This window comes from Oncorhynchus tshawytscha, linkage group LG12 (genome assembly GCF_018296145.1).
Source record: "Oncorhynchus tshawytscha isolate Ot180627B linkage group LG12, Otsh_v2.0, whole genome shotgun sequence".
In the NCBI taxonomy this organism is placed as follows: Eukaryota; Metazoa; Chordata; class Actinopteri; order Salmoniformes; family Salmonidae; genus Oncorhynchus; species Oncorhynchus tshawytscha.
In genome coordinates this window covers 71,872,002-71,885,202 of record NC_056440.1, presented here as the reverse complement: position 1 = coordinate 71,885,202, position 13,201 = coordinate 71,872,002, and positions in this window count along the sequence as shown.

Below are 13,201 nucleotides of genomic sequence, written 5' to 3'. Positions count from 1 at the left end.
GATCTATCTATCTACCTGCCTGAGCTTTCTCTCGCTCCTGAGCTTTCTCTCGCTCCTGAGCTTTCTCTCGCTCCTGAGCTTTCTCTCGCTCCCGAGCTTTCTCTCACTCCCGAGCTTCCCCTCAGTCCCGAGCTTCCCCTCAGTCCCGAGCTGTCCTTCAGTCCCGATCTGCTCCTCAGTCCAGTGGGTTTCTGGGTGAGGACTACTAGGCCATGGTCGGCGGCGAGGGTGGACTCCAGGGACGCGAGGAGAGGGGACTAAGACATTGACTGAGTGGGTTCCACGTCCCGCGCCGGAGCCGCCACCATGGACAGACGCCCACCCGGACCCTCCTTATTGTTTTGAGGTGCGTTCGGGAGTCCGCACCTTAGGGGGGTTCTGTCACGCCCTGGTCTAAGTATTTTGTGTTTTTCTTCATGTATTGGGTCAGGCCAGGGTGTGGCATGGGGTTTTTGTATTGTGGTGTGTTTTGTCTTGGGGTTTTGGTGTGTATGTATTGGGATTGTAGCTAGTGGGGTTATCTAGCAAGGTCTATGGCTGTCTGGAGTGGTTCTCAATCAGAGGCAGGTGTTTATCGTTGTCTCTGATTGGGAATGTAGTATTGTACAATGTACTATTTTGACATTCTAACGTGACCATGTTGATACCTGAGCAACGTATTCACAAATGTGATCGATTTTAATTTACATAGCTGAATAATACTCCCTACAGGCATGCTGACATACTGTATTCAGCCAGATTGTCTCAGACTACTATTAGTGGAACCCTACAGGGGTAACAGTGGGGTATTATACCAAGGAGTCAGCTGCCTGTCCTGGTTGATTAGCTGCTTTACTGTTCTGAGGCAGCTTGCAGTGCTACAGACCATTTCAATTCTAGCAATATATACCATTGGATACTATGGATTCTGGATCTGTTCCTTGCACTGACACTATTGTACAGGTGAGTGTTTAACATTTTCAGTTCACTCTAGTACAAATGGTGGAACATTCTATACACATTATTGTGATGGGAATGCAAGTCGTTTCTGTTGAAGAGGCTATGGAACAGTACCATAGTTGTAGTACAGTACATTACCAGAGCTGGTGAGTAAGTAATCCACACAGACACAGATCAAAAGTGTATCCTTTGGTTTTGAGTTAGACCACAAGAGTAGGTTAGCATCCAGTAATCTGAGACTCCTGTGTTAGAGGAGTCAAACCAAACCTACCCTCTCAGGGTAAATGTACAAACCTACCCTCTCAGGGTAAATGTACAAATCTACCCTCTCTAAATGTACAAATCTACCCTCTCGGGGTAAATGTACAAATCTACCCTCTCGGGGTAAATGTACAAATCTACCCTCTCGGGGTAAATGTACATTGACAGGCAGAGAGGAGAGAGAAGAGAGAGAGGACCCTGGTTTTGGGGCTTGAGCCTTTCTGGTCCAAACCCCCATTGGTTTGGCTCCGTACTCCGTACATGCCTTAATAACTTGTACACCCCGGGTCTGCCAGAGGATGTCTGCATCCAAAAATACATCTTGACAGATGAAGAAAACATTCGTCTTTGTTTTGGTTAACTGTAAAAAATAACAATGACATGTTCCCAGGTTAGACTCATGATCTCTCCTCTCCCCTCCACTCCTCTTTACTCTCTCCCTTCTCTCCTTGCTTCTCTCCTCTTCTCTCCTCTCCTCTCTCCCCTTTCTCTCTTCTCTCCCCCTCTCCTTGCTTCTCTAGTCTCTCCTCTACTCTACTCTACTCTCTCCTCTTTCCTCTCCCCTCTCTCCTCTTCTCTCTCCTCTCCCCTCTCTCCTTGCTACTCTACTCTACTCTCTCCTCTCTCCTCCCCTCTCTCCTTGCTTCTCTAGTCTCTCCTCTACTCTACTCTCTCCTCTTTCCTCTCCCCTCTCTCCTCTTTTCTCTCTCCTCTCCCCTCTCCTTGCTTCTCTAGTCTCTACTCTACTCTACTCTCTGCTCTTTCCCTCTCCCCTCTCCTCTTTTCTCTCTCCTCTCCCCTCTCCTTGCTTCTCTAGTCTCTCCTCTACTCTACTCTCTCCTCTTTCCTCTCCCCTCTCTCCTCTTTTTCTCTCCTCTCCCTCTCTCTCCTTGCTTCTCTAGTCTCTCCTCTACTCTATTCTCTCCTCTTTCCTCTCTCCTCTCTCCTCTTTTCTCTCTCCTCTCCCCTCTCTCCTTGCTTCTATCATATCTTCTCTCCTCTCTCCTCTCTATTCTCTCCTCTTTCCTCTCCCCTCTCTCCTCTTTTCTCTCTCCTCTCCCCTCTCCTTGCTTCTCTCATCTCTTCTCTTCTCTCCTCTTTCCTCTCCCCTCTCTCCTCTTTTCTCTCTCCTCTCCCCTCTCCTTGCTTCTCTAGTCTCTCCTCTACTCTACTCTACTCCTCTTTCCTCTCCCCTCTTTTTTTCTCTCCTCTCCCCTCTCTCCTTGCTTCTCTAGTCTCTCCTCTACTCTATTCTCTCCTCTTTCCTCTCTCCTCTTTTCTATCTCCTCTTTCCTCTCCCCTCTCTCCTTGCTTTCTCTCTCTCCTCTCTACTCTACTCTCTCCTCTTTCCTCTCCCCTCTCTCCTCTTTTTTTTTCTCTCCTCTCCCCTCTCTCCTTGCTTCTCTAGTCTCTCCTCTACTCTATTCTCTCCTCTTTCCTCTCTCCTCTTTTCTATCTCCTCTCCCCTCTCCTTGGTTCTCTCATCTCTTCTCTCCTCTTTCCTCTCCCCTCTCTCCCTTTTCTCTCTCCTCTCCCCTCTCTCCTTGCTTCTCTCATCTCTTCTCTTCTCTCCTCTTTCCTCTCCCCTCTCTCCTCTTTTCTCTCTCCTCTCCCCTCTCCTTGCTTCTCTAGTCTCTCCTCTACTCTCTCCTCTTTCCTCTCCCCTTTTTTTTTCTCTCCTCTCCCCTCTCTCCTTGCTTCTCTAGTCTCTCCTCTACTCTACTCTACTCTCTCCTCTTTCCTCTCCCCTCTTTTTTTCTCTCCTCTCCCCTCTCTCCTTGCTTCTCTAGTCTCTCCTCTACTCTATTCTCTCCTCTTTCCTCTCTCCTCTTTTCTATCTCCTCTCTCCTCTCTCCTCTTTCCTCTCCCCTCTCTCCTCTTTTCTATCTCCTCTCCCCTCTCCTTGGTTCTCTCATCTCTTCTCTCCTCTCTCTTCTCTCCTCTTTCCTCTCCCCTCTCTCCTCTTTCCTCTTTCCTCTCCCCTCTCTCCTTGCTTCTCTAGTCTCTCCTCTACTCTACTCTACTCTCTCCTCTTTCCTCTCTCCTCTTTTTTTTCTCTCCTCTCCCCTCTCTCCTTGCTTCTCTAGTCTCTCCTCTACTCTATTCTCTCCTCTTTCCTCTACTCTATTCTCTCCTCTTTCCTCTCCCCTCTCTCCTCTTTTCTATCTCCTCTCCCCTCTCCTTGCTTCTCTCATCTCTTCTCTCCTCTCTCTCCTCCTCTAGATGGAGCTGCTGAGGACATAGAGAGGCATTGTGACTGTTCCTTTCCTGCCTTGGTTTCCCTCCTACCTGGGATATGAGCCATATCAAATCACTGTATGTATAGGAAAGACTTTATTAAAAGTTAACATTTTATTTTCTATTTTCCTCCAAGGAGTCACAGTATGGTGTGAATTTAGATCAGGTAAGGGAGAGGTACTGTGGTCATCTTTGAAAGGCAATAATTAATGATTGATAATAATAATGATTATTCATATCTGAAAATTCATATAAATACTGTGTAAAGCGACTGTGAAATGCACCTATATTAAGTGACTGGCCTTCAACACTTCCTTTCATTTGATTTACATATAAAATTACATTTATATCCTTTTTAGACACTGTGAATAATTAAAAACCCTGCTGGCATGATCTTACATTAATACAAATAAAATATTAAACTGACAGTAAATTGTGCTTTTTACTTTACTTATTCATTCCATAATATATGTAGCATTGCTTTTGTAATTGTCAAACACATATTTAGACATGATGGTTAACTCAAGGAGAAAGATATGTCTGGTACAAGAGGTACAAACAAAATCACTAGTGTACATTAACAACCCCAGACAAAATCACTAGTATACATTAACAACCCCAGACAAAATCACTAGTATACATTAACAACCCCAGACAAAATCACTAGTGTACATTAACAACCCCAGACAAAATCACTAGTATACATTAACAACCCCAGACAAAATCACTAGTATACATTAACAACCCCAGACAAAATCACTAGTATACATTAACAACCCCAGACAAAATCACTAGTGTACATTAACAACCCCAGACAAAATCACTAGTGTACATTAACAACCCCAGACAAAATCACTAGTATACATTAACAACCCCAGACAAAATCACTAGTATACATTAACAACCCCAGACAAAATCACTAGTGTACATTAACAACCCCAGACAAAATCACTAGTATACATTAACAACCCCAGACAAAATCACTAGTATACATTAACAACCCCAGACAAAATCACTAGTGTACATTAACAACCCCAGACAAAATCACTAGTATACATTAACAACCCCAGACAAAATCACTAGTATACATTATTAACAACCCCAGACAAAATCACTAGTATACATTATTAACAACCCCAGACAAAATCACTAGTATACATTATTAACAACCCCAGACAAAATCACTAGTATACATTAACAACCCCAGACAATCTCCACAACCCCCTTTCTCTCTCCTTCTGTGACGGAGAGCTGCAATGAAAACAACTGGTTATAACACTTACACCAGTCTCTGTGGTGCCTTGGTTTAAAATGACATGTTTGGGTGAAATGCACAAAGACATTATCATCACCTCCCCAAACACAGTGCAATCTCAGCCCTGAGCCCTGTAGCTTACTGCGGTGATGTGGTCTGGATGCTACGGTGTTAAGGCGTTATCATGGCGTTATCCAGGTGGGTAAATCAACACTGTTTAGCCTGATTGAACTGTCTACGTGGTGTGGTGGAGCCGACCTTGCTGCTGTGGTGCCAATGGGAATAGCAAGGCTGTTTAGAGATTGGGTTGAGCCTCCTCTCCCCTGTCTGGTCTGTTGCTAGCATGCCCAGGTATTACATCCTAACCAGCAGACTCCTGTTTCACCAGAAAGCTATCACATTTCATAACACAGAAAAATAACACTTTAGCAGGGGGGTCAGGTGGGGAAATGGCACCTCTAAATGAGGGTTAAGGCCGTATCATTGTCTTCTCTGGCGGAGGCACGGCCCGCCTCAAATAATTCTGCTGACCTTCGGTGGCATGCGGCTGGTTCGACATGGAGGGGTTAGCTGGCGGGGAGACGATCCTTTTCACACAGTCAGTTCAGCCCATTCCCCTCAAAATGGCTTTTTCTTCTCCCAGACAATCATCTGATACGGCGGCTGAATGAAATCCTAGATTACATAAGAGAGAGGTCCTCTCCTCTCCAGATAAGGGCTGCGTCTCCGGCACCCGGAGCCGCTGCTGCTCTCCTCTCTTTTTCCTCTCATCTCTCTCTTCTCTCCTCCTCGGACATTATCTGCTCTTCTATTTTCTCTCATCGTCTTCCTTTTCTTAAAACTTGAGCACTTGATTTGAAACGTCAGTTGGCAGCAGCCAGTGTAGATGAATATGTAAATGTCAGTAAGCTGTTTTAGTGATAGTAGATGCACTGTATTGCGGTATAATACTTTAGGGACATTTTCTATGTAGCCCACCATCATTTCACAGGTACAGAATGATGTAATGTTCTATTCTTCATTGATTTATCCCTCTATGCCTAATGTGTCTTCTTTCATATTTCCCCCGTAATTACAAGGGACATCAATCCAAAGAAATATTCCCCCTTCGTAGCAGACATGGAATTGAACTAAGCATTAAATAAAGAATGATATCCATTATACATTTGAGGAGGAAAAATAATACTTTATTTCCCTTGTGTACATGCACTATATGAGAGAGGAGACAAGACTTGATATTGATCTTGGGTTTCATTAGGTGAAAATGCCTCCCCTGGTGTAAAACAGCAACTTTTCAAGACGGATCTGAATCTGAGTAAAACCTAAAAGAGGGACATCTGTGGAAATATATGCCCCACCTGAGATATTCATCAAAGAAGGACACAGAATGTAAATGAATTGGCTCCTGCAATGGAATCACCGTAATAGATTCAGCTAGGAGCATCCGGCAGAACAGAGTGTGTTGACAGACTGATGGAGCTTAATCAAACCCACACACACAAGCACGGACAACCACTACGCATGGACACACACACACACACACACACCAACGCACAAACACACACACACACACAGCCGTTTAACAGTGTGAAGAAAGGGGGACAGACAGGGACTAGGGAGAATGCTAGGAGTGGGGCTCGTCTCAATCTGCTAGGACTCATGCCAATGGTGGCACTAGCCCAGAGACACGGAACAGAGCGCCACACTGTGGTGTGGAGGGGGCATGATAATGACCACAAAAATATTTGAATAATAATAATATACAGTGAAAGGTGAAAGGTGAACAGGATACACTGTACACATGTGGAAAATGGATACACTTTGAAATATATTCCATACTCATTGGAGGCAACTTATGCTTTCACAAAATCAAATCATATGTAAATTGCACAATCTTGGTGTTTTTAATTATCTGTACGGGTTGTTTATGATGTTTTTTATTCATACCAAGTTATGGATATTTCTTGATAACAGAGCTTATCTAAATTATACTGCTAAGACAAAACGACTTATGTTTCTGCAATCCCCCTATCTCTCTCTACAGTCTTCTGCACACTCAAACGGCCTTCTATTTAGGACGCAAGTATGGGTATTCAGATACGGCTTCTCTCTCTCTCTATCTCTCTCTCTCCCCAGCTCCTTAACCTCTCTCTCTCTCTCTCTCTCTCTCTCTCTCTCTCTCTCTCTCTGTCTCTGTCTCTGTCTCTGCAGACAGAACAGAACAGGGACTGACTGGAGGGCTGATATACTGGGTTTAAATCAGTAATTAAACCTGAACAAGGACCTGATGCTTGTGTCTCATATCCCCAGGATCTACTCTGTGAAATTAAATATTTGAGTGCTGGGGGGGGCGTGTCACTAAATCCATCAGGAATGGAAATGGGCTCTAAGCCTTTGCATAAGATTATCCAAATGCATTTTTGTCTTTAGTTTTTAATCATGTCTCTGCTTTAAATTAATGTTAATAATAATCTTAAAAAAGTGAAAATGAAAATATTACAATAGATTATCATAGATTAAAAAGCCATCGGTCCATGGGATGTATGACTGAAGGCTCACAGATCATACATGAATAGGAGTGGGATTGGGACAGGAGTGCAAATGAAACTGCATTGTGTGAGTGTGTGAGTGCTGATTTGACACTACCAAAAATATGGCATTATTTTTATGCCACTGCAAGCAGAATAACATTTTACAAATGTTGTTTGCAGGAGGATGAGTTGTTGCAGTTTTAGTTGTTGTGATTAACCGGATATATTTACATCACAATCTTGAAAGACTTCTTCATGCGCAGAGTTTCTGGTATCAAGTGTTTGGGAGATAAGAGGAGGAAGCCAGGTCTTGTCAATGGTTGTGACTTATCTTAGAGAGGAAGTGCGAGGCAGATTGCGTTTCAATCCACATGTATTATCTTAGAGGCTTTGAGGTATTTTGTATAAGAGCAACTTAGCTACTTAGGAATGCTTTTTACTGTTCAACTGGGGGATGCAGCACTTCAGCAAGTTTCACCCAAAACAAACATCTGCATGGATTAAAAAATTAAAAGATTTCTGAAGAGGTGACCTGAATATATAATCTACAAACAATACAACTTGCCGCATCTTAAGCACAGTATCTGATTTGTTGCTGTGAATACAATTGCCAAAGTAAGCCATCTTTCAGAACAGTGGCACTTTCCCACAATGTGCCCTGTCTCACATAGCTTAAAGGTTCACTCTGCAACTCTCCATGTTCAAACTTCTAAATCTACAGTTGGAATCTTAAGAACCCCTTCCTGATTACGGAACGTTGAGTTCACAAAACTCTTCCCAAGTTATTTTGTTTATCTCGGAATACTATGGTGGCGTAGGTTGGACATTTTTATGATAAGTATTCCCTGTTGAAATCCTCTTTAATTCATTGGTTAAAAGCACAAAGGAATGCTGGGTGCTCTAATGCCGTGACAAACCCGGGCAACGGCAGAGTGCACATCCAAGACAATCCCAATGCTACCTGTGCCATGGAGATTAGGCCATTGTGTTGGGGGGAATGTTATCTGCTGCGTGCCAAGCACACACTCCCTCACTGTAATGTCACCAGTAAGGTGCTTAAGATGCGTCAGTTTTGTCGCATGGATTTATCAATTCTGTTTTGGGGAAGCGAAGAGAAAATAGGTGACCTGGTGCACTGTAGCCTATCTTTGATATAGTTCTCAATGATCCCCTTTGTGTTCCTATGTGTATTTTGACTATTCATCAGCAGTGTCTGGGTCTGTACTGTATCATAGCTGAAGGAGGGGACCCTTAATAAGGGTGTTCCCTGAGTAGTGCGTTTTATCTGTGTTCTACAGAGATCAGGAGCTTCGGCTCAACGCTCTGCAGGCTGACTGACTGCTGGCTGCCAAAGGCTGCAACATGTAAATGAACCAACCTCACGACGACGCAGTGAGGTAGGGAACTGAACCATGAACGCCTCGGCTCAGCTCCTCAGATCCTCAGCCTCTGTGACGACTAAACCACATCTGACCGCCAGGAACACCTCAAACCCCCCTGCCTCTCAACCCAGCCCTCTTGTTTATAGACTACAGGACTCAGTGTTATAAGGACTGTCTGAATCACAACCCTACGGAATTACTGGCTGAATTCAGGTTAACAGACAAGGCCTTCAACCCTGCAGTATTACTTTATGAAAACTATAATCAAAGCTTTAAAATCATACTACTATAAAAAAGACAACAGAGTTCTGAAAGATGAAAAGATTCCAAACAGGCTATATTATAGTCCTACAAACATAACCGTCTGAAATGAGCCCAGAGCCTTTAAGCCACCTGTGGCCCCTGGAGTGGACTGACTGTTAGGAGGCACAAGGCAGCAGTGGAACACCACAGAGACTGTAGTAGAGATTGTAGTAGAGACTGCAACAGAGACTGTAGTAGAGGTAGAGACTGTAGCAGAGACTGTAGTAGAGACTGCAGAAGAGACTGTAGTAGAGACTGTAGTAGAGACTGTAGTAGGGGTAGAGACTGTAGCAGAGACTGTAATAGAGCCTGCAGTAGAGACTGTAGTAGAGACCTCAGTAGAGACTGTAGTAGAGGTAGAGACTGTAGTAGAGACTGCAGTAGAGACTGTAGTAGAGACTGCAGTAGAGACTGTAGTAGAGACTGCAGTAGAGACTGCAGTAGAAATTGTAGCAGAGTCTGCAGTAGAGACTGTAGTAGAGGTAGCGACTGTAGTAGAGACTGGTGTAGAGGTAGAGACTGTAATAGAGACTGTAATAGAGACTGTAGTGGAGACTGCAGTACAGACTGTAGTAGAGGCTGCAGTAGAGACTGTAGTAGAGACTGCAGTAGAAACTGTAGTTGAGACTGTAGTAGAGACCGCAGTAGAGTCTGTAGTAGAGGTAGACACTGTAGTAGAGACTGTAGTAGAGACTGTAGTAGAGACTGTAGTAGAGACCGCAGTAGACACTGTAGTAGAGACTGTAGTAGAGACTGCAGTAGCGACTGTAGTAGAGACTGTAGTAGAGACCGCAGTAGACACTGTAGTAGAGACTGTAGTAGAGGCTGCAGTAGAGACTGTAGTACAGACTGTAGTAGAGACTGCAGTAGAGATTGTATTAGAAATCTAGTAGAGACTATAGTAGAGACTGCAGTAGAGACTGCAGTAGAGACTGTAGTAGAGATGCAGTAGAGACTGCAGTAGAGACTGCAGTAGAGATGTAGAAGAGACTGCAGTGGAGACTGTAGTAGAGACTGTATTAGAGATCTAGTAGAGACTGCAGTAGAGACTGCAGTAGAGACTGCAGTAGACTGTAGTAGAGACTGTAGTAGAGACTGTAGCCAGATGGTAATAAACAAATGAACAGAAAGGAAGCTGAGTGAGTGAGTGGCAGAATGCTCTGCTGTGCTGTGTCGGCACTCTGATTCCGTTTGTGCTATTACATAATTAAATTTGGACTTGGATCATGCTTTTTAAGAGATTATGTGAGCATATGATGCTTGAACACGTGCCAGCCTGTGAAATGGGGCTCCTTTCATGAGTAGTCTATTAGGTTTCCAGAGTTTATTGAAAATCAGAATTAGCTCGTTGCCAACAGTTAATGAATTGGTGTTATGATCCTAGTCCAAAGGATGGCTAGTATGCTATAATTTAGGATCGACATCTGCAAGAAAAAATAAGGAAAATCTGCTAAACAAAGATTGTAAATTAAGACGTCTATGTACTTTGGGGGCCTTTAGATTTTATAAGGATTTATTGACTGCCTGCTGTTTGAAATGTGCTGTGTGGTATATTTATAGGAAATTAAAAAATGTTGGTGCATGTCTCTCTCTTTCCTCTCTAGTTCACTGTCCCTTTGTCTTCTCTCTAGTTCTATTCTCTCCACCAAAGAGTCCTCCCTTTCTAGGGAGTGTCTCTGTCCCCTATGTGGTCCAATCCACAGTCCAATATTTCTTATTCTGTCTCCTCACTCATGTTCCACTACCCTCTCTCTCACTCTCTCTCTGTGCCCTCTTCCTATAGTTCTCTCTCTCTCTCTCTCTCTCTCTCTCTCTCTCTCTCTCTGTGTGCCCTCTTCCTATAGTTCTCTCTCTCTCTCTGTGCCCTCTTCCTATAGTCCTCTCTCTCTCTGTGCCCTCTTCCTATAGTTTCTCTCTCTCTCTGTGCCCTCTTCATATAGTTCTCTCTCTCTCTCTCTCTCTGTGTGCCCTCTTCCTATAGTTCTCTCTCTCTGTACCCTCTTCCTATAGTTCTCTCTCTCTCTCTGTGCCCTCTTCCTATAGTCCTCTCTCTCTGTGCCCTCTTCCTATAGTTCTCTCTCTCTCTCTGTGCCCTCTTCATATAGTTCTCTCTCTCTCTCTCTCTCTCTCTCTCTGTGTGCCCTCTTCCTATAGTTCTCTCTCTCTGTGCCCTCTTCCTATAGTTCTCTCTCTCTGTGCCCTCTTCCTATAGTTCTCTCTCTGTGTGCCCTCTTCCTATAGTTCTCTCTCTCTCTGTGCCCTCTTCCTATAGTTCTCTCTCTCTCTGTGCCCTCTTCCTATAGTTCTCTCTCTCTCTGTGCCCTCTTCCTATAGTTCTCTCTCTCTCTGTGCCCTCTTCCTATAGTCCGCTCTCTCTCTGTGCCCTCTTCCTAAAGTCCTCTCTCTCTCTCTGTGCCCTCTTCCTATATCCTCTCTCTGTGCCCTCTTCCTATAGTCCTCTCGCTCTCTGTGCCCTCTTCATATAGTTCTCTCTCTCTGTGCCCTCTTCCTATAGTTCTCTCTCTCTCTCTGTGCCCTCTTCCTATAGTTCTCTCTCTCTCTGTGCCCTCTTCCTATAGTCCCTCTCTCTCTGTGCCCTCTTCCTATAGTCCTCTCTCTCTCTGTGCCCTCTTCCTATAGTTCTCTCTCTCACTGTGCCCTCTTCCTATAGTTCTCTCTCTCTCTGTGCCCTCTTCCTATAGTTCTCTCTCTCACTGTGCCCTCTTCATATAGTTCTCTCTCTCTCTGTGCCCTCTTCCTATAGTTCTCTCTCTCTGTGCCCTCTTCATATAGTTCTCTCTCTCTCTGTGCCCTGTTCCTATAGTTCTCTCTCTCTCTGTGCCCTCTTCCTATAGTTCTCTCTCTCTGTGCCCTCTTCATATAGTTCTCTCTCTCTCTGTGCCCTGTTCCTATAGTTCTCTCTCTCTCTGTGCCCTCTTCCTATAGTTCTCTCTCTCACTGTGCCCTCTTCCTATAGTTCTCTCTCTCACTGTGCCCTCTTCCTGTAGTTCTCTCTCTCTCTCTCTGTGCCCTCTTCCTATAGTTCTCTCTCTCTCTCTCTGTGTCCTCTTCCTATAGTTCTCTCTCTCTCTGTGTCCTCTTCCTATAGTTCTCTCTCTCTCCCTCCTTCCCCTCGGTATTCAACTACTTTTTCTATTCCCCTCCTGCTAGGACATTCCTTCATATGAGGGTGGACAGGCCAGTTGGCCCTAGTTTAACAGACACATTTCTCAGGGTGCTCACTCTCTCTCTCTCTCTCTCTCCCTCTGTCTCTCTGCATCTGTCATTCCCCTCCCTGTGAAACATGGCCTCTGTCAATGCTCTGGCTGAATATATCACCCTCTCCCCTCCATCGCCACCCCCTCTCCCTGCCGAACCGCCCGTCTGCGCGGGTCCGTAAAGGTTTAAGCGGTTATTCCAGTCATTATTGGCTGTTAAATCTGGTGACGGTCGTAAAGGCTCCGCCGGCCCCCCAATGCCTCCGAGGTCAGCTGACGGCCTGCTTTATGAGCTCCCAGAGCCCTGCTCTCCTCTCCCCTCCATGCTCCAGAGGATGGATGCAGGATGGATAGGCAGGCCGCAGACCGCCATCCATTACCCCTGTCTGGGGGGAGATACTGGGCTAACCCGTGCCTTCCGCCCACCAGCCTGCACACTATCAGCCCCATATGCATCGCTCCAGTGAGGGGAGAGAGGCAAGCAGGGAGGGCGGCAGGCAGGGAGGGAGGCAGGCAGGGAGGGAGGCAGGCAGGGAGGGAGGCAGGCAGGCAGTGAGAGAGGCAGGCAGTGAGAGAGGCAGGCAGGGAGAGAGGCAGGCAGGGAGGGCGGCAGGCAGGCAGGGAGGGCGGCAGGCAGGGAGGGAGGGAGGCAGGCAGGGAGAGAGGCAGGCAGGGAGGGAGGCAGGCAGGGAGGGAGGCAGGCAGGGAGAGAGGCAGGCAGGGAGGGAGGCAGGCAGGCAGGGAGGCAGGGAGGCAGGGAGGGAGGCAGGCAGGGAGGGAGGCAGGCAGGGAGAGAGGCCTGCCGGCTGGCCGTCTGATTTGTGCCTCCACATTGTATGAAGTGACTAGGCTTCTGCGGCCCACGCACAGAAAGCAACTGTCATCATAGAGATGGCAGTGAGCAATTCATCGAATTTATGGCACATTTCAAGAAATGGTCATATTTTACAATCCCATAAGCCCAGGGAGTGAGTTACTTGCACTCGTATTTTCTGTCGTTTTCCCATGTTGTTCGTTGGGGTGAAATTCCCAAGTTCATCGTTGAGTTTCTGGAGTGAGCGACATCAATTTTTA